The sequence below is a fragment of the Labeo rohita genome, chromosome 8, assembly GCF_022985175.1.
Source record: "Labeo rohita strain BAU-BD-2019 chromosome 8, IGBB_LRoh.1.0, whole genome shotgun sequence".
NCBI classification, from domain to species: Eukaryota; Metazoa; Chordata; class Actinopteri; order Cypriniformes; family Cyprinidae; genus Labeo; species Labeo rohita.
In genome coordinates, this window is record NC_066876.1 from 33,237,890 (window position 1) to 33,260,377 (window position 22,488).

A 22,488-nucleotide genomic window follows, 5' to 3' on the forward strand; every position below is an offset into this window, starting at 1 on the left:
TAATATTAACAATTATTGCTAAAAGTCCATTATTATTATTATTATTATTATTATTATTATTATTATTTATAATAATAATAATAATAATAATAATAATAATGGATGTTTTAATAATAATAATAATATTATTATTATTATTATTATTATTAATTATAATAATATTAATAATTATAATAATAATAATAATAATACAAAATAATTAATACATTATTAACAATTTAATTAACCACATTAATACATTATTATTAACAATTTAAATATACCAATAAAATATAATAACTATTGTTCAGTACTGTTGTTGTTATTATTATTATTACTGTATAATATTATCATTATTTCTTCAAATCACCTAATTACATTAACTGCAGACTGTTTAAGGTTAGAAACCTGGTACATTAATAAAGAATGTAAAATAAAAATTAACTGGGTGGTTTATTGCTAATAGCTTTCCAAACAGTTTTCAGAGTCTGATCTGAATTGATCTTTTTTACACCAGCACAAGCACACTGTATTAATGCTCAAACACAGAGAGTTACTGATTATAAACAAGAAATAAATCTGCTGTTTGAAGGAACGATGATTGAGCAACAGCATCCGTCCTCCATCCTGATGGTGCGATACTCACGTCTGGCCTACAAAAGCCGAGACGGCACCGGGGGCCTTCAGAAATAAACATGTTTCTCCGTTGTGAAGTGAGGAGAGAGGCTGCAGACTGAAGCCGAGTCAGGGAGGTTTGTGAGGGATCCAGCTGTGCTGAGCAGACTGTGAAGGCCTCCCCGCCAACACCAACACAAGAGGAGGGTCCGAAATCCACCCGCCCGCCATTGTGGAGCCCCGGCAGGCACTTCCCCTATCCCAGCATGCAACAGACTCAGTTGGCCGGGCTGACGGAGGGGAGGGGCGTGCCGCTCGCTCTCCAAACTGTATTTATTCATTCCTTTGATTTGCAGGTGAGTGTATTCTTCTTATTTCCAGCGTTACTCATTCTCTTTGTAGTGTCTTTTCATTTAAAGACTGAGATGGCTGAAAGATTTAGACCTGCCCTGTGAGCGTGAGTCCCTGAAGACAGAAATAATAGAGAATCATCACAAATCATTGATGATTTAGATGTTGGAATTTCTGGCAAGACTTTGGAGAGGCCTGAAAGACGTATATGTCGGCAAACAATGCAGATATTATGGAATATTCTTTACATCTTATCATCTTATACATACATAGATAAATTGTCTTTCTGGTTTATGTTAATAAATCTGTTCTGGCTTGTGTCACAAAAAGGATTTTGTACTATGGTTGCATGTGTGAGAAAAAAACATTTGAATTTGAATTACATTTTTTAAAAAAAATTAGGAATACCATTACATTTTTAAAGTACATTTGTTTAGTAATTATTTGTGAATTATTTTTACATGCATTTAAATAATGCATGTCTATAATGTCCAGAAAATATATTTTATAATTTACTATAATATAAATATAATATTTTATATATCTAATAAATGCCCATATTAATTAAATTAATTTAATAATAATAATAATAATAATAATAATAATAATAATAATATAATATAATATAATATAATATAATATAAATAATAATAATAATAATAATAATAATATATTTTTAAAAAATTAATACATTTTGTCTAATAATATTTATAATATTTTTAATAAATTAATATATTTTTTTAATGTAATTTATTTTTTATTTAACTTTATGTAAAATAAAAATGTATGTATTAAATAAATAAATAAATAAATAAAAGTTAAATACTATTAAATAAATGCAGAATTAGTGAGCATCAGACACTGCAATCAAAAACATAAAAAAATGGATACTAGATCCCAAACATTTAAACAGTAGTTCACTATTTAAAAATGGAAAATAATAATAATAATAATAATTAATAATAATAATAATAATAATAATAATAATATATTATAATTATAAGTATTATATATTTTAAATAATAATAATCATAATAATAATAATAATGTGATTTTTTTTTATTTACCTTTAAAAATGTATTATTAATATATTTAATATTTAATATGATAAATAATAAATATATTATTATTATTATACACTGAATATAATTTAGGTACATTACAGCAAGCACATGTTCTTAAATATCAAAAAAAGGTCAAATGGTCCTAGAAATATAAATTTCCTCATGCAAAATAGAATATATTTGAATTTTTGAATTTAAATTATTATTTAAAAATCATTTAAATATGTTATTTAGCATTTTTAGCAAATAACATCTTTTTTATTATTAAATAAACAAGTAATAAATATTTAAAAAGTAAAAAAAATGCATTGAGTTACTTATACTGATACTTCTGTGCTATTTTATGTCAGATAAAATGATTTGAAACTGAAAAAGAAAGAGACAGACAGAATTAATATATAAATACAGTTGAAGGCAGAGAAACAGAAGGCTTCAATATTTAATCAAACACATAATGAGTGATTACGTACCGTATTGTCTCTTGGTCTCGTCTCTCTCTCAGCTCTGGGATTGGTGCTTAACCCCCTGAGGAGGTTCACAGTGCTCTATTGAGAGGTGGAGAAGCTAATCTTGATTGATTTTTTCCTGAACGGTGCACATCTCTTTCAGTGGTTAACCTGCTATATAATCTGCAGCCTGGGACCATGTTAATTCACTCAGCTGGACCAGAGTGAAACCACAGTGCCGTCATTCTGTGAGAGGAGGATAACTCTATAGGTGAAGAATAAAGACGCAGTGAGAGCAAATGGAGCGTGATATTCACTCTATGGTGTGTTTGCATTTGCTATTTGCGTTACTTGTGCATGATTGAACCTGAGAGCTGTAATTATGAGCCCTTAATAGCGCACCTCCATAGAGCTGACTGCTTTACTTGAATATCTGATCAATTTCAAAGTATAGAAAATAATTATTTCACCATAGAAGAGCCATGAACTTATTACAGGTTCAGTCCCTCTGGAGGAACTGGAGGTTAAGTATCGCGCTCAAGGCCACGACAGCGATGAGCTCTGGACTCGCTGCTTTTGGCGACCAAACCGGCAGCCAAATAGATTCACACTCATTACTGGAATAGAAAAAAATAAAGAGAGAAAGAAATGAATATTGTAATTTTGCAATGATGCAATAAATCGGTCAAAAGTGACAGTAAGGACATATAATGTTACAATAGATTTGCTGTTCTTTTGAATTCCTATAAGATTCTGGAAAAATAAAATGCATCATGGTTTCCAAAAAAAATTCTGCTTTCAATACTGATAATAATCAGAAATGTTTCTTCAGCAGCAAATCAGCATATTAGAGTGATTTCTGAAGGATCATGTGACACTGAAGTCTGGAGTAATGATGATGAAAATTCAGATCACAGGAATAAATTACATTTTACAATATAACTGACAGGACGGAGTTTATTTATTCAGTTAACTTAGTAGTCACATTCATTTAGTATTTATTTATGAATTATATTAAATAATGCAGTTAATATTTGTATAAAATAAAACATTTTATACTGAAATGATTTTTTTATTTTTGTTAATTAAATTTTTTAAATGTATTAAATAACATTTTTTAATTATTATTTAATTATTTATTTTTGTGAATTTAATTATTTACTTATATTTTAAATTATTTAAATTAGTCTTAATTATTTATGAATTAAAAAAGCAATTAAATGCATTTCTTAATAAATTAAAACAATTTTATATATAAATGTTATTAAATTTTTTGTTTAATTTTTAAAATGTATTAACTTTTTCAATATGTAATTTAGCATTTCTGTCATATAACATAATTTTGTTATTAAATAAAATTAATTAAAACATTTTATATAATTTTTTAACATGTATTAAATAAAAACAGTTTAAATGTGTTGTTTAGCACAAAATATTTTTGTTATTAAACAGAAAATAATAGCAACCGGTGCTAAAAATTATGCAAAATATAATGTCTCATTTTGGGGTGAAATATGACTTGCACATGTCTGGTTCACCTGGTAATTAGCAGGACAGAGTTTGGTTATTAAGTTAATTTAGTAATCACATTCATTTAGTAATTATTTATGATTAAATAATTTTATTGATTATGATTTTTTAAAAAATGCAATTAAATAAATTTTTATTTATAAATGTTATTTAATTTTTTATTTAATTTTAAAATGTATTAAATCAATTTTTAAATATGTTATTTAGCATTTCTGGCATATAAAATATATTTGTTATTAAATAGAATTAATTAAAATATTTTACATAATTTTTTTTTTTTTAACATTTTTAAATATTTTTGTTATTAAACAAAAAATAATGTCAACTGGTCCTAAAAATGTCTTCATGCCAAATACAATGTCTCGATTTGGGGTGAAATATGACTTGCACATGTTGCTTCACCTGGACAGAGTTCAAAGGGCACTTGGATTACGACAACTTTCCGCTCTGACCCGGTCCGAATCGGACTCGCTCTTTCTCCATCACTCTTTCATTCGCTTCCCGTGTGCCAGTTGGCAATCTCAGGCCAGGGATCTGTCAGTGTCGATTGAGCTGAAAGGGCAGGGTCCGGGCTAAAGCAGCCGGGCTGGTCGTGGGCCCACCATTTCTTCCAAATAAGCCTGGGAAAAAAAGTGAGAGAGAGCGAGAGAGCGAGAGCACATTCCAGCAAGTAGAGCTGCCAACACCCCCGCCCCCCCTCACACACACAACTAGGTTTTTTTGCAAAGGCGAGCCATGAATGAGATTAACAAAAGGGTCCTGTAAGAGCCCTTCTTGGCCGGCTTCCATGTCAACAGCTCTCGGGGTCAAAGGTCGCACTAACTACATTCATTCCCAGCAGACCCTGCTGCTCTACAACACAAGCTGCCCGAGTCTGGCAACGGCCGAGAAAACGGACAGAAACAGAAAGAGAGAGAGAAAAGTTGAGTTTTTCCCTCTTCCACTAATCCCTGGAGATATTCCAGATCTCTCCACATGTTTCTGCTGAATTAAAGCAATATCACACCTTGCAAATGGAACGGAAAGAAAAAAAGAGACAGGATGGAGAGAGCGGAGGCGAAAACGGAGGAGAGGGAAGGTTATTACCGCTTGCACATTTACGGCCCCTCACACATCGAGCCGAGCACCTGATTTCACTCAGAGCGAAAAAGGCTCAGCGCTTTCAGCTTAGCTACATAAAAATGTCAGTCATTTAATAGATGCACAACACACCTGGGCTGACAAGCGGGATCATGTAATCCAATTACACGCAAACGCATTAGGTAAATAGCGTAAGGACTGATAACAATGTTAAATCGCTGCCAGATTCCACTGCCAAACGCTCGGCCTGTGGAGACTGTGGGGCGTGCTGACGTGGGTTTGGAGCTTGCTGGGAATGCAGGAAATATTTTGAGGAAAGCAATGCTAATTTCTAATGCAAAAAGAATTCTGGATGCCAATAACAAGCCATCATGAGCAATTTATGTCAAACTGACCATATGCAACCCACATACTAACCACAGTCAAAAACATGTACACTACTGCTCAACAATTTGGAATCATCATGACTTTTTAATGTTTTTGAACATCTCTCTTATGCTCACCAAAGCTGTATTTATTTAATGAAAAATACAGTAAAAAAAGCAAAAATGTGGAAAAATTATTGCTCTCTAAAAGAACCAATTTCTATATATATATAGAATAACAAATATATAAATATATTTCTCTATTTCTTTTAAATTGTAATAATATTTCACAATTTTTACTGTATTTTTGATCAAATTAATACTAATTATTATTATTTTTTAAAATCTAAAATCAGAATTTAATGAAAATTAGAAAAGAAATAAAAATATAATAAAAATAATAAGAAAATAATAAGAATATTTTTGTAACAATGTTAAATATTTTTGATTAAAAATGCAGCCTTGGTGATTCCTTCAAAAACATTAAAAATCATAATGACTGGTGGTGTACATTTATGAATTTAAGGTATCATGCATTCATGCATTCCCAGGGAATCAAACCCATGATCTTTGCACTGCTACTCTAGCATCATGCTTTACTGTTTGAGTATTTGAGATGCAACGTTCAGGTCTGCGCTCTCGTCTGCTCACTCCTGCCGCCGTCTGAGCATATGCACTTAAATGCAATGAAAATTACATGCTTGCCATCTGTTGATCACGGTGGTCTCACATGCAACACTAAAGCACTTTTGTAAGTCACTCAATATAACAGCGTCTGCTAAATGCCTTAAATGTAAATACATAACTGTCTGGAATGGAAACTTGGGACTGAAATGTAAAAACAATGAGATTGTGAAAATGGGAAACAGCAGTTGCACTTCAGCTCTGTATGATTTCAACACTCAAGTAACAATTGTATTCAGCATTACTTAAACTAACAGAGAACATTCTGATAAAGTTCTCTCAAAGTCAACGTTAATAGAATATTTGTTCAAAATTCTGTTAACTACTTGTTTTAGAGAACATTCAAAAGTATCATTCCTGTAACGTCTGCAAGAACTGAACATTCCATGAATGTTTCCTCTGACATTCACATAAAACAAGTTATATTTAAAAAACTAGAGATTCAAAAACAATGTTTTTATAACCTAATGGGAATGTTAGCAAAACATTCTTAGAACATATTTTTCGGCGAATGAATTCAGCGTCTTTTCAGCGTAGATTGTAACAGTGATGAATCAGAAATCAATACACTTGTTAAATCACTTTCACGACGGTCTGAGTGCACCTGACACCGAATCTAACAGCGAGCGTCTGCTTAAAAGTGTAAAGAAGACTGAAAGAGAAACGGCTCCAAGTAAGAGAAGTAGAAGAAAAAAAAGCAATGGCCGTGGGGGAAGGGGGAGGTGCTGGTGGGGATCACAGATTCCTTTTTCATTTTATCCTTGATCTCTTTCTTTTTCTCTTTCAGCGAGATCCAGAGCCCCTCCCCAGCCCCCCGCAGAGCCGCAGCCCAGCCGAGAGCAGCGCTACACGGGCTCAACCCCGACCAGCTGCAGGCTCCTCTGGAGCTCCACGCAGAGAGAGAGAAAAAGAGAGAGAGGAAAAAACGTGAATGTGTGTGTGCGAATGTGAAAAAGAGAGAGAGACACTTGATGACAGGCAAAGTTTTTTGGGAGGGATTCGCCACTCAAAGACACAACAGAGAGAAGCGGAGTGCTAAAGTTTCAAAGACGCAGAGCCGAAGGATTTCCACAGGGCTGGACTTCCTCTCCAGTAAGTTAGCAGGAGGTCAAACGTCAGCCAATGACGGATCTTACAGTCAAACACCCAATAACCAGCCGGTAACCATCAAATCTCGGCACACGGGACATGACAGGCTGTGAAGATCACTCGACGCTGACAGGATGAGGGGAAAAACAGCATGTTTAATCACAGCACGAGCAAATGTTTTTAAATGAAGAACATGTTAACCTGACAATCGGTGCATGCATTTTCCAATAGATACACTGCAAAAAATGATTTATTTATTCTTAGTTGTTTTTTAAGGCTCTCTTTTGAGTTTAAAGGTAAACTGTGTCATTTTTTCCTTTAATTACTTAAGTGTCTTAAAGGTTGATGACGATACTGAGACTGTAATCAGTGAGGCAGTACAGACTTTTTGAATAATTGCAATTTTTTATGTTTTCGAAAAAAGTCTATTCTGCTTACCAAGGCTGCATTTAAAATACAGTTAAAACTGTTATATTGTGAAATATTATTACAATTTAAAATTGCTGTTTCTATTTTAAAAGATTTTAAAATGCAATTTATTCCTACCATTCAAAGCTGAATTTTTATCATTACTCCAGTCATTAGTGTCACACTGTCAATATTTGTGTAAATAAAGTTTATTATTATTATTATTATATAGATTTTTTTATTGAATAGAAAATTCAAAAGCATTTATTTTAAATGGAAATCTTATAAAATATTATAAATGTCTTAGCTGTCTCTTATAATCAATTTAATGACTTAACACTGAATAAAAGTAATAACTTAATTTTAAAAAGTAATATTTGAATGATTTGGAAAAAATGGAAAATTCACACACACACACATATATATAGACACTATATAAGGCAAATGTTAATTGGCCAATCAGAAACAGTTATCAGCTGATGCATATCCAAATACAGGTCACTAGTTAAATAAACAAGTCATATGTTGATGTCATGTAACACTGACACTTTCTAACTTGTTTTTTTGAGCAGCCTTCTGACTCAGGAAATAGAGAGAGTTTGGGGCGGGGCTAAATGTTTGATTGACCAATAGAGCACAGGGACAGGTGCTGACAACCTGTTTGGAAACAATCATTACATTTGGGTCGCTTCTGCTGTTCTTATTACAAAATTGTTTATTACAAACAAGCTATGAGCAGGTAAGATCGCCCACACTGTCAAGCTCTCCTGCTCAGGCCTCACAAAGCACCAGACAGGTGTGTTATCAAGACATCAGGCTGAAATCCTCAACCATTTCAAAGTGACAGCTCTTATCTTTACAGCCGAGCCAGCGCCAAACCTCTGCCATATGACAGGACATACGGTGGGCCGCTGTCAGCCCACCTACAACACATCAATCATGAATAGGAGTCCGTCCCACACACCTGCGGCCGTGAGCGTCTATCTGAACGGAGCCGCAGGCTGCACAGGTGACATTTAAACCCTGAACAACACCGAAATATATCACATGAACTGTGGGAGAACATGATATCGAAATAAACAAGCATCATGCAATCAAGTGCATTTGTAGTGCAGAAACTTACATTTAAAGGAACACACCTCATCTTGTGTCAGTCCAAACATGTATGACTTCTGTAAAATACAAAATGAAACATTTAGCAGAATGTTCATGGTGCGCAATTACATACCATAATAGAGCAAAATCATCATATTATTAATCAAAAAGACTATAAAAGCTACACAAGTGCTACATTTCAAATCCTCTGAAGTTATACAATAAATGTTGTTCACCTAAAAGCAGCATTTCCAACTCACTTGCATTTATACAAATTCAATTTTTGGCTTGGAACAAACAGAGAAAATGATTATGGAATTTTTAAATGCAGAAACGATTTGTACTGGGAAATGCATCTCCAGCGTTTTCCCAGTAACATTAATACAACATTTGTCCTAAGTTAGGTTTCTCAAAATTAGTACAAAAATGTTATTTATACATAACTCATGGATGTCTGTCTAACATTTTTTAAATGTTGCTACCTACAGAATGTTCAGAGAACATTTAAAAGTAACATTTCCATAATTTTTGAAAAATGGCTGGAATGGACTGTTCCATTTTTAAACATTTAGAATGTTCAATAAACATTGTAACATTTTCAAAAATGTTACTCATTCAACTTTCACGGAATGTTTTTTTTTTTTAAATGTTGCTACTTATAGAACATTCAGAGAACATTCAAAAATAACATGTTTGCAAAATGATTAAGAACCATTCCATTTAAAAAAAATGTTTTTAGAATGTTCAGAAAACAATGAAGTAATATTTTGATATTTTAAAGAGAGTGTTAGCAACACATTCATACAACGTTTTGTCAGCTGTGTGTGTTTATCTGTATAAGGACATTTAAAAATCTAAATTAGCTGCACAAAAGATGTGTGTAAGACACAGAGAACACTAGAAGACAGCAGTGATTGTGCTGTGTGGATGGTCAGGCCTGCTTTACTAATGCGCTCTGGCGGGCTTTGATGTGGTTCAGCGTTGACCAGCTCTGTGAAGGTCCCGTCCCCCCCGTCACGCTATCACAGCCCTTTAACTGCGTCTGTGTGGACAACAGACATGAACAAATCTGAACTTCTGTTTGTTTTAACACACGTATCCATTCCTGTCGCCGAAACAGATTGGAGGCGGAACACGCTGATAAATAATTCACCCATCTGACAGCAGGTCCACACACACACACACACACACACACACCTTTGATGCTCTGTGGCACAGTTGGGGTTATCGTTTGCCCTGTTTGGTTCATCCTACACAAACGCACATGTTTTTTCAATGTGTTTCTCTATACAAACATCAACCCAGAGCTCAACCATAGGATTTACACAAACATCAGTGTGATATGAAGTCATCATCAATACCGTACAGTACAAATGATGCTACGGTGACTACATCTGAATTACATCTGAAATGTATGTTGTAAATGTTACTAGTCATTTCAGAACATTTACAGAACATTCAAAAGTAATGTTTCCAGTATATTTGGAAAAGTAAAAAATGGAAGGTTCACATAAATTTTAATGTACAAATAACTAAGAAAAAAACAAAAAAACAAAAAACAAAACAGAACGTTTTAAATGTTCAGAGAAGATTCAGAAATAATATTTCCATAACTTCCATAACTTACTGGGAACATTAATAAACGTTTTTTTTTTTGTTTTTTTTTTTTTGGCTGGGTAGAAAGTGCTTAAAAAATGTTAGTGACTTAAAACCTTAACAGGTCATTGCAAAACTTTGGAATAAAATAAATAAATAAATAAATAAATAAATAAAAACATTGCATTTCAATGTAAACATAAAAACACTGCATTTCCATATTGCCATGTCCAAAAACACATGATAGTACTATGCTACTTGTTTTGTAAGTATGATAATATTCTTAGAGAAAGTCCAGCATGTCCAGCCTTTGTTTTTAAAACAAATTAAGCGAAAACTTGTTTAGCAAATAAGTATAATATAATTTATATCGACATGTAATTAATATTAAATAGTACTGAGAACAATGTAGATCTGCAGTGATGATAGTGAACTGGTTTAATGTTACTGATCAATAGAGGGCGCTAGTACTCAATGTGTGTGTGCATGTTTCTGATCAGTTTATCATGAACAATTTATTTACTGAAGTCAGTGTACAGATTAAACAATGCAGAAGTACTTTAAAAAGACTTTAGATTAAAAAAAAAATTATGACTGTTATTTTATTTCCTAATTCACATAAAAATAATGTACTGAAATAAAGAATTAATGGCTGAATGATTACAGAAAGTACAAAGTAATTATTTTTAAAAGTGTCTGTGTTTCTGGATATAGACAATGACAAAACCATGTTTGTTTGGACAAACACCATCATAGATACTAAATTATTTCTTTTTTAAAAATCAAGCAACAAACACGACAAAGAATAATGCACAAGTGATAGATTTAAGCTCTCTTAAGGTAAATGTGACAAAAGTGCAAGGTTCACGACAGAAAGAGGGACATACACATCTGTCATGTAAGACGTGAAGTCTGCTGAGTTTTAAAAGGGGAGGTCCGGAGAGAGTTTGAAGAAACACGAGTTCACATTTAGCCGGAATAAATCACACTTAGAAAGACAGCGGCCCCTCTGGACCCTGAAGGGCCGTCACTGCAAATGAGTGATTAAGGAAGAAACCAATCGCTCCCTGTGTTTCTTAGTCTATTGAATTAACTATGATAATTACAATTAATAAGCATAACACACAAAACAAAAAAAACACTCATCTGTGACATTACATGAAGATGTGTGTTATTATGGTTCATGCTGAAATGAGTGACACTGGGAGAGATACAGCTATAATGCATGCTTGTGCATTTAAATGCACAGAGTGTCACGTCTTTTATGAAATGAAGGGACAACACATGATTAGAGGTGTTCGATCCCTTTAAAGTGTGGTGACAGACAGCTGTGGAAAGTCAGATGCGTCCCGTACCTGCGGCCCTGAGAGCTGCTTCAGTCTGCCGGGTTTCCTGTGCTACGAAAAAGGAGATAATTCATTCATCTAATGGGACCAATAAATTCAAGTATTAACTGCGCCACACCATATAACAGAGGAGAGCCTGGAGAAATGGAAGACAGATGAAGGCTGGAGAGAGAGAGAGAGAGAGAGAGAGAGGGAGGGAGAGAAGGAGAGAGAGGGAGAGAGAGAAGGAGCAGCGCATGAAAGGAAAACAATGTGCAGGAAGAGGATAAAATAATGGGAACAAAACATCAGGTATATGGGAAAGGTATATTCTTTCTTTCTTTATCTTCTGTTGATCTATCTATATCCTCTGTTGTTCTATCTATCTATCTATCTATCTATCTGTCTATCTGGCTGTATCGATATACCGTTCATTTTATCTATCTATCTATCTATCTATCTATCTATCTATCTATCTATCTATCTATCTATCTATCTATCTATCTATCTCTGTTGTTTATCCTATCTATCTATCTATCTATCTATCTATCTATCTATCTCATCCGTTGTTCTATCTATCTATCTCTGTTGTTCTATCTATCTATCTATCTATCTATCTATCTATCTCATCCGTTGTTCTATCTATCTATCTATCTATCTATCTATCTATCGATCTATCGATCTATCTATCTATCTATCTTCGTTCTATCTATCTATCTATCTATCTATCTATCTATCTATCTATCTATCGATCTATCGATCTATCTATCCTCTGTTGTTTATCTATCTATCTATCTATCTATCTATCGATCTATCGATCTATCTATCCTCTGTTGTTCTATCTATCTATCTATCTATCTATCTATCTCATCCGTTGTTCTATCTATCTATCTATCTATCTATCTATCTGTCTATCTGGCTGTATCGATATACCGTTCATTTTATCTATCTATCTATCTATCTATCTATCTATCTATCTATCTATCTATCTATCTATCCTCTGTTGTTTATCTATCTATCTATCTATCTATCTATCTATCTATCTATCTATCGATCTATCGATCTATCTATCCTCTGTTGTTCTATCTATCTATCTATCTATCTATCTCATCCGTTGTTCTATCTATCTATCTATCTATCTATCCTCTATTGTTCTATCTATCTATCTATCTATCTATCTCATCCGTTGTTCTATCTATCTATCTATCTATCTAACCTCTGTTGTTCTATCTATCTATCTATCTATCTATCTATCTATCTATCTATCTATCTATCTATCCTCTGTTGTTCTATCTATCTATCTATCTATCTATCTATCCTCTGTTGTTTTATCTATCTATCTATCTATCTATCTATCTATCTATCTATCTATCGTCACAGTCCTGCTGTTACAGGAGGGAGAGTCATGGGGATTCTAGGCTGTTGTGTGGTGGAGTGAGAGGAGTTGAGGAAAGAGAGTGAGTGAGTGAGAGAGAGTGAGGGAGGAGGGGCAGAACTGGGGCTGTGTGCTGCTAACAGGCCTCTAGGGAATTAGCGCTTGACGGACCATATGGGTAACATAGAAAGAGTGAGAGAGAGAGAGAAATCGAGAGAGAGAGAGGGTGGCAGGGGCCCTGAGGCTGGCAAGGCCCCTCCGCCACAGCTTCAGCTGTTACCCATGAGCCCTTGGGCCAGGGGAATACAGCCTCACAACAAAGAAAACAGCGGAAAGCGCCGGGCGGCTGGCAGCCTCTGTGTGGGAGAGAACGCACATCAACCTGAGCAGCAGAGGCCTTCCTCCATTACAACTTCATCTGACAGCTTACACGCTTCCCAAGATGAGCTGTCTGCCAAGTCAGAGCGCTTTATCATCGCTCCTTTTGCATGCAATAAATCTAGAGAAAATATACGTATTCGAAAAGTGCTGCCAATTTGTCAGGATGGATGTTCTGCAGGAGACCCTCCACAATGGATAACTGCATCCACAACCATCTGAGCCTTCTGAGTTTTAGCGGAAAGTGTGAAAACATCTACCAAGAGAATGTTTGCAGACCTCCGCATCCTTGGTTACTGTTGCTAGGTCTCGCAAGCATTACAGAAAGCTCCATGGGAACTAGAAATTTCTGTAAACACTGTCATTCATATTAAAATGCACTCTAGAAGTGATAAAATAATTAACATTATCATCTTATGTGGGATAGAATGAAGCACAACATCACAAAAACATGCTGTTTTGTCAGGTTCCAAGTATTTGTTGAAACTATACAAGTTGGAAAGTTCTCAAAGCTGACTTGACTGCTGTAATATAACTATTTTGTTTATTATAGCCACTTCTACATAATGTGCTTTCTATGTTAAGCATTTATATTTATATTTAACTCATCACTACATTAGTAGCCACACATAGACACATTTTACCATAAAAACTAATCATTTTTGAGTCTTAAGATAATATGGCAGACAGCAACAGTTGCTATTTACTTTTTAGCCATGCATTACTGTGATTTCACAATATATCTACAGCAGGTAAAGCAGTTCTCTTGTGCATGAATCACACTAGAAATTGCTTAGAAAGTGTCCACAGCAACAGCTTTAAACCACACTGAATATCTGTCTGGAAGCAACTAATAAGCTCTGGCATTTTCATGCCACAACATTAGAAGTGATGTGGTGATGGCAAAGAAGAGACTTTTATAATAATATACTGCAATCTCAATCCAGATCACATTTCACCTCAAAATCAAAAGGAAAAAACAAAACAAAAAAAAAAACAAACAAACAAAAAAATTATATCATCTTCTTCTTCTTCTTCTTTTTTTTTTATAGTTTACATACATCACCATTCAAAAGTTTGGGATCGGTAATTTGCTTTTTAAAAATAAATGTCTTCTGCTCACCAAGGCTGCATTTATTTGATCAAAAATACAGTAAAATTTGGAAATATTACAACAATTTAAAATAACTGTATTCTATGTAAATATACTGTAAAATGTTCAGCATCATTACTCCAGTCGATTTGCTGCTCAAGAAACATTTCTGATTAATATCAATGTTGAAAACAGTTCTGCTGCCTCATATTTTTGTGGAAACAATTTAATACAAGTTTTAAAATATCTGCATGAATATAATTATTTTGCATGGCAGTAATAAGATATTTTTTGTGTATTAAGGTTAAACAATGTGACAAATGAAAAAATGCATATCCATTTTTTTTTCCCCTTTTTTGATTTTGGGGTGAAATATGAACTAGACACTTTCTTATCATGTTTAGGTTTTAGGTATTAACACACACACACACACATACTGGGATGACTCTTAATTGGAGCTGCATTTGCTATTGTAATGCTGGTCACCCTCTTACCGCCTCTCCAGCCCCAAAACAAAAATCCCTGAGATCAGCTTTAGATGACAAACAGCTAATTAATTTTTCTAGCATGGGGGTATTGTGTGTGTGTGTGTGTGTCTGATGGCTGCAGGGTGGGGAGATGTTGCCCTCAGCTGAGTATGTGAAACTTGTGAGATTAATTTAAGATCATTGACGTGGAGCATTTGCATCAGAGCTCAGAAGATCGCTTCATTTCCTGTTGGCTACGGCGAGGGCAGGAAGTCGAGTCGACATGGACGCTGAACAAAGAGATCCAAACTTATACCGACAAACAACCTTAAGCCATAAATGAAAAATCTGTACTTGTTTGCACACCCATGCGTTGTTTTAAATCAGCATGACTTTCTTTGAAACAGTTGAAATTGGTTATTCAAATAGTGATTAAGCAAGGGCATTTCTACATCACAACCAATCACAATGTGTCCTCATGTCTTCACATTTACATTTATGCATTTGGCAGACGCTTTAATCCAATGCAACATTTAGTTAATGCATTCCCTGCATGGGAATCAAACCCATGACTTAGCGTTGATAACACTCTACGATTAGGCTGAATTTATTGTTTAGTCTACTACATTGCATGAACACAATGATAATAGTTTTAAAACATTTATTAGTATTAATTAATTTCAACATTAACTAATACAGTTGAAGTCAAAAGTTTACATACACCTTGCAGAATTATTTTACCAAATTAAGACGGATCATACAAAATGCATGTTATGTTTTACTGACCTGAATAAGACTTGTCACAAAAAAGATGTTTACATATAGTCTACAAGAGAAAATAATAGCTGACTTCATAAAAATGACCACGTTCAAAAGTTACATACAGTACACTTGATTCTTAGTACTGTGCTGTTACCTAAATGATCCACAGCTGTGTTTTTTTGTGTAGTGATAGATGTTCATGAGTCCCTTGTTTGTTCTTCAGTTCCCACAGATTCTTTGGTTTTTGAGCATTTTTGTGCATTTAAACCCTTTCCAACAATGACTGTATGACTTTAAGATCCACCTTTTCACACTGAGAACAACTGAGGGACTCATATGCAACTATTACAGATGGTTCAAGCGCTCACTGATGCTCCAGAAGGAAACACGATGCATTAAGAGCCAGGGGAGGAAAAATTTTTGAATTTGAAGATCAGGGTAAATGTAACTTATTTTGTTATCTGGGGAACATGCAAGTATCTTCTGTAGCGTCTGAAACGCAGAACTAAATGGAAGAATAAAAATATTTGAGCAAAATAATAAACATGAACACATCGTTATTTCATTCAAAAGTTTACACCCTTGGCTCTTAATGCATTGTTTTTCCTTCTAAAGCATCAGTGAGCATTTGAACCTTCTGTAATAGTTACATAAGAGTCCCTCAGTTATCCTCTGTGTGAAAAGATGGATCTCAAAATCATACATTCGTTGAAATACACAGAAATGCTGAAAAACCAAAGAATTTGTGGGACCTGTAGGATTTTTCTGAAGAACAACAGGCAGTTTAACGGTTCAGGACAAACAAGCGACTCATGAACAACTATCACTAAACAAAACAAAACAATCAAACAAACAAAAAAACAGCTGTAGATTATTCAGGTAACAACACATTATTAAGAATCAAGTGCATATAAACTTTTGAATGGGATCATTTTATAAATTCAACTTTTATTTTCTCTTGTGGACTGTATCGAAAACGTTGATTATGTGAAATATCTTATTCAGGTTAGTACTAAATAAAAAATAACACACATTTTGTATGATCCCTCTTATTAAAAAGTGCATGTGTTGCATTAATATTATTTAATGAACCTGAGATAAAATGACCTACCCGGGTAACAAATTTAGGTTATATAAACATTGTGGGAACATTATTTTGAAATGCTTTCTTGTAGTGATTATAATGTTACTTAAAGGTAGAAAAACATTTCCTACAACATTCTACTAACTTCAGTTTCACCCAGGATAAAATGTCCTTTGAACATTTATTTTTAATATTTTAAGAACGTTAAAACATTCTTGTTGTGATATACCATTATTTCAAGGTTTCTAAAATGTTTCTTACAATGTTCTACTAACTTCTTTTTACCCAAAATACATTATTTGAATGTTTATTTTTAATATTCTAAGAACATTAAAATGTCCAGTTTTCTTGTTGTGATTAGAATGTTTAAGGTTTAAAAAGGCTTATTCTCAGAATGTTTTTTCTCAACATTATGAAAACGTATACCAAATATTAACAGTTATAAGGATTGTTCCATGCACATTAAAGAGATTAAACTTAAAATTAAACTTAGATGTTTTTCTGCTTACCTCCAGGGCATCCAAGATGTAGGTTGACTGTAAGGCGACTTTGTTTCTTCAGTAGAACACTAACGAAGATTTTTAACTCAAACCGTTGCAGCCTCTCAGTCATATAATGGCAGCCAATGGGACCCATGGCTTTGAGAGTCAAAAAAACATACACAGACAAAACCAAATTAAACCCTGCGGCTTGTGACGATACATTGAGGTGTTAAGACATGAAACAATCGGTCTCTGCAAGAAACTGAACAGTATTTATATAATTTTTTACCTCTGATCCACCGCAATGTCCAACTGTCCTGAGTGCATTCACAACAGCTGCGTGTGACTGACAGGCGGCAAAGGTTTGAGTTAAAAATTTTCCTTTGTGTTCTACTGAAGAAACAAAATCATCAACATCCTGGAAGCCCTGGGATAACATCAAATGTTTATTTTTGGGTGAACTATCCCTTTAAGAATGTTTTGTTTAAACATTTATGACTTCAAAACAAATGTTAGCCTAGTGCAAGTGTTAAGAATGTTTCTTGTAAAAGTTGCATTTTTATTAACTAGCTCATTAAGGTTAATAAGAACTAATATAACTATATAACTAATGCTTTGCTCATTGTTAGTTAACTTCATTTAATGCATCAACTAATTGGACCTCATTGTAAAGTGTTATCAGTGCTTTAAATATGTGCAAGAAAGAAAGTCATGCAGGTTTGAAACAACATGAGTTAAAAAAAAAATCAAGGCTCAAAGTAGAATATGCGAATGACTAATGCTTCTATATATTGCATTCACAAACCCATCATACATCTCTCTTAAAACTCTCATCTGATTCTAAACAAGCTGCGACCAATATTCCAGTCACATTGAAGGCAGTCAGAAAAACACAATTCCTGTCTGGCAGCTTATGATTACTGAGCACCCGTTCTCCGGGCCGAATCAAGGCGTCCTAATTTCCTGTCCTTCAAATAAAATGCCGGCTTTATTAGTTTCACACTTAAAATGATGTACAGAAAGGTTACTCAAGCGCAACGATCGGGCTTTTAGTTTTAACGAGTGCATACATCATAAAGCGATCTCGATGTAATAATCATCCATCATAATTGAGACACCGGACCAGCTGAGGGACCCGCGCGCGGAATGGGAAACAGATTTGGAGAAGGCGGCGACGTGCAACGCGAACGCGAACCGGCGCGTACATGCCGCGAAGAAAAACTGTTAGTTTATTGGGCTCCTGCGGGACCGCGCGAGTGGTTTTTCAGTTAACTCGGAGGAACTTTGATATTCAGACCTGTCAGAGTGAGAAAGTGTGTTTTTCTGCCTAATCTTGATGGCATGTGCGCGTGCATGTGTGAGTGTGTTTTTTTACGGCGAGTGTGCAGCGGCAGCGTCCATTACTCATGCGCGTCTGTTTCTGTCTGTTCGTTTTGCACTCGTTTTATGTACATCAGTCCGCTGGGTCTCTGCTCCGTCCCATGCTGTGTCAGCCGCGGTCTCACGTCTGGGCCAGGCTTTAATTACAGTGCAGGCTGCTGTATTTCTGAAGGGGGTTGTTGGTCGTCCCCCCTGAGCGTGGATGTCAGGCCTGCTGAGGTGCAGCGGTGAGGCGTGCGGGCGGGACGGATCGTGACCCCTCCTCCTGATCCCAGCGTCCCACGGGGCTTTAGGGCTTTACCGCGGTGCCACTGCCTCCCCTGGCCCTGACGCTGCCCACCTGCCACCTAATAAAAACACACACACACATACATCACAGTTTTTAACACAGAGGCCCCATTATGCATTTGGACACTTGAGTCACACTTAAAAATGTCAATGATTTTAATATCAAATCAAATGACTCCATCTGATGCTGCTGGAATGACACATTTCTTCACTTTTGAAGATTCTGTGTCTTACAGGTGTGTAGAAAATGACATTCACTATAAACATGATCCATTAACCTCAAACATTTTAAATCGTACAAATGTGACCCTGGACCACAAAACCAGTCATAAGGGTCAATTTTTTGAAATTGAAATGTACACATCATCTAAAAACTGAATAAATAAGCTTTCCATTGATGGCAGCATTTGGCCGAGATACAACTGTTTGAATATCTGGAATCTGATGGTGCAAAAAAATCAAAATATTGAGAAAAACGCCTTTAAAGTTGTCCATTGAAGTTCTTAGCAATGCATATTACTAATCAAAAATTAAGTTTTGATATATTTATTGTCTTCATGGAACATGAACATACTTAATATTCTAATGATTTCTGGCATAAAAGAAAAATTGATCATTTTGACCCACACAATGTATTTTTGGCTATTGCTACAAATACATCTGCTACTTAAGACTGGTTTTGTGGTCCAGGGTCACAAATGTCTTTTTGTTAAATGTTTTGTTGAAAAGTGTGATTTTGCATCTTTCTTTACAATAAATTTTATAAATAAATTTGCTTTGATAGTTTGCATATGATGTTATGTCATTCTGACATTACTGCTGACAAGGATTAATCAAACTGATCAAAAGTGACATTAAAGACATTTATGAAGTTACAAAAGATTTCTATTTCAAATAAATGCTGTTCTTTGAACTTTCTATTAATCAAAAAATCCTAAAAATAACTATTTTCCAACATTGATAATAATCAGAAATGTAAATCAGCATATTAAAAAGATTTTTGAAGATCATGTGACACTGAAGATGAAGTAATGATGCTGAAAAAATTCAGCTTTGATTACAGGAATAAATTTCATTTTAAAATAAATTTCACAATATTACTGTTTTTCCAGAATTTTTGATCCAATAAGTGCAGCCTTGGTGAGCATAAAGACTTCCTCTCTCTTTATTACAAAACTCAAATGTAAACACTTTTGTACAGTCAACCACATAATTATGCATCCATGCACTTTCTAACGTTTTCTTGGTTAGTTCTGTAGTTCCAAAGTTTAATCGTTTATGAGTTTGATGAAATCACAAAATCTAAAAACTGCGTTGCTTGTACTACAAGTCATTGTAGAGATACAATTCTAATCTAAACCTGTACCTTCCATTTGTGCACCTGCCCTCAGTTTCAACAAAAGAAACACTTTTTAATGCACAACATAAACACACCTATAAGGACTAAATAGGCTTGTGTACTGTACACACACACACACACACACACACACACACACACCTTCTCACTGGTTCAATCTGACATTATCCGGCTCGCAGCGGCTGTCCACAAGTGTTGGCTGATCAATAGGTCTTCTTCTGCACCCGTATCGACGACGGAGCGCACTCATTGATCACGTCCAGACCCCGAGGCCCCGGCTTCAAAGATAATTGGGCGCTGGGACGGGCCTTCGCATGATTGACAGGGGTCCGAGATGTTAATAAACCCCCAGGCTTTGCTTTACCAGTACGTGCGATGCAGCCCGGGTCATTATGTGCTGAAACTGTGTCTTTGTCGTCTCCTGTTAAGATGCTCGCAACAACTTCATCCGTGACTTCTTCTCTGCCAAACAGAGGCGTTATTGATTAGGACTCCTAATGTATGATTGCCACGGCGTGCTATTATTCCGTGTATTCGGTTCAAATCAAGGTGCTTTTAAACAAGTGTCCAGCAAATGATGAAAAGCCTTAATAACTGAGTGAGGCCATATTGATACTTTGTTATTAAGTAGGCAGACTCCAGCACATTAGGAAGCCATTAGAGGCAATAACAAACACACGACGCTCATTTGTTTCAATGAGGCACGGTGAATATTAGAGATTAATTGACATCGTGAGGAGGGGGAGACGGGTGGGATAGTTTTCAGGACATTAATATTACAAAAAGTTTGATAGGATGGATACAAGCAGGCTGCGCATAAATAAACGAACAAATACTCTTCTGAACTGGAAGAAAGTGTCGTGAAACAAAGCTCGGGCCAAGAAATGGAACTAAACTAAAAGAAACTAGGAATTATTCAAATATTCTGTGTGTAAATCGCATCCAAACCCTCTCAAAACAATAAAGTAATGAGGCCCCAATTGGGTCCCATTGCGCTCATGGGTTCTGAAAACAATAAGAGGCGCTAGATCTGCCTGGGCCCGATGCTAAACCTAGAGTTCACTTGGCGTCGGGCTGTGTGTGTGCGTGGATGAGGCAGTCGGGATGCAGAGTTGCCGGGGGCGACTGGGCTGCTGATAGAGGCCAGTGTCCCAGCGCTCGGTGTTCAGATAATGAGGCCTTGCGCGCACACACACACGCTGGCCCAGTGTGCATTCACAGATGCGGCCCAGTTACAAACACAAGACAAGTGATCCACATCAACACAACAGCTAAACAGAATCAGGAGGGCTGGACCCCAAAATGCATGACAACTGATCAGTCACAACACCGGACATTTCCAAATAAGACGTCACACCGTCAACCCCAATCAACTACACATGAAACACTACAGAGGGCCTAGCAATGCCCTAGCAACCTAAAAACCATTTAGAAACCCCATCAACTACACAATATGCCAAAGAGGCAGCCTAACAATACCCTAGCAACCACCCACAACACCCAATAAACACCTAACAACACCCTGGTAACACCCTAGACACAGTAAACCCCGACAACTACATACAAAAGCAAAAACACCCTAGCAACACCCTAGCAACCATCCACAACATGTTAGAAACAGTCTAGCAACCCCCATAAACTACACATAATGTCCTAGAAACAGCCTAAAAATGCCCTAGCAAACACACACAACACCCCATAGTTTAGCAACCCCCTATCAACTACACACAATACCCTAGAAGCAGCCTAACAATGCCCTAGCAACCACCTGGGAACCATGTAGAAACTTTATCATATACACAAAACACCAAAACACCCAATGCCCTAGTAACCACCCACAACACCAAGAAACAACCTAGCAACGCCCATGAACCATGCACAATACCATAGACACAGCCTAGCAGCCATAGCAACCACCTACAACACTCTAGCAATCATGTATAAACTAATTAAAGCATACAAGAAACATTAAACACAACACTAAAGAAATGTATAGCAATGCAATAGCAACATACAAAACTAAAGGCATGTTTAGCAATGCCATAGAAACCACCAACAACACCATAGAAACATTTTAGCAACCCCCATCAACTACACACAAAACCCTAGAAACAACCTAGCAAGCCGTAGCAACCTAGAAACCATCTAGAAACCCCATCAATTATACATAACACCAAAGAAATAGCCTAGCAACA

The 22,488-nt window shown here is 35.4% G+C and overlaps 1 long non-coding RNA gene across 1 annotated transcript; it reads right to left on the reverse strand.

Annotated features, from left to right (window-relative positions):
* Positions 1–334: 334 nt before the first annotated feature.
* Positions 335–18,887, reverse strand: LOC127170004 (uncharacterized). The gene is made up of 5 exons (XR_007828303.1): positions 18,721–18,887; positions 8,735–8,783; positions 4,388–4,605; positions 2,480–3,072; positions 335–1,059 (listed from the first exon to the last, which is right to left on the reverse strand). It is a non-coding gene; the product is annotated as an uncharacterized LOC127170004 (long non-coding RNA).
* Between the last annotated feature and the right edge of the window lie 3,601 nt (positions 18,888–22,488).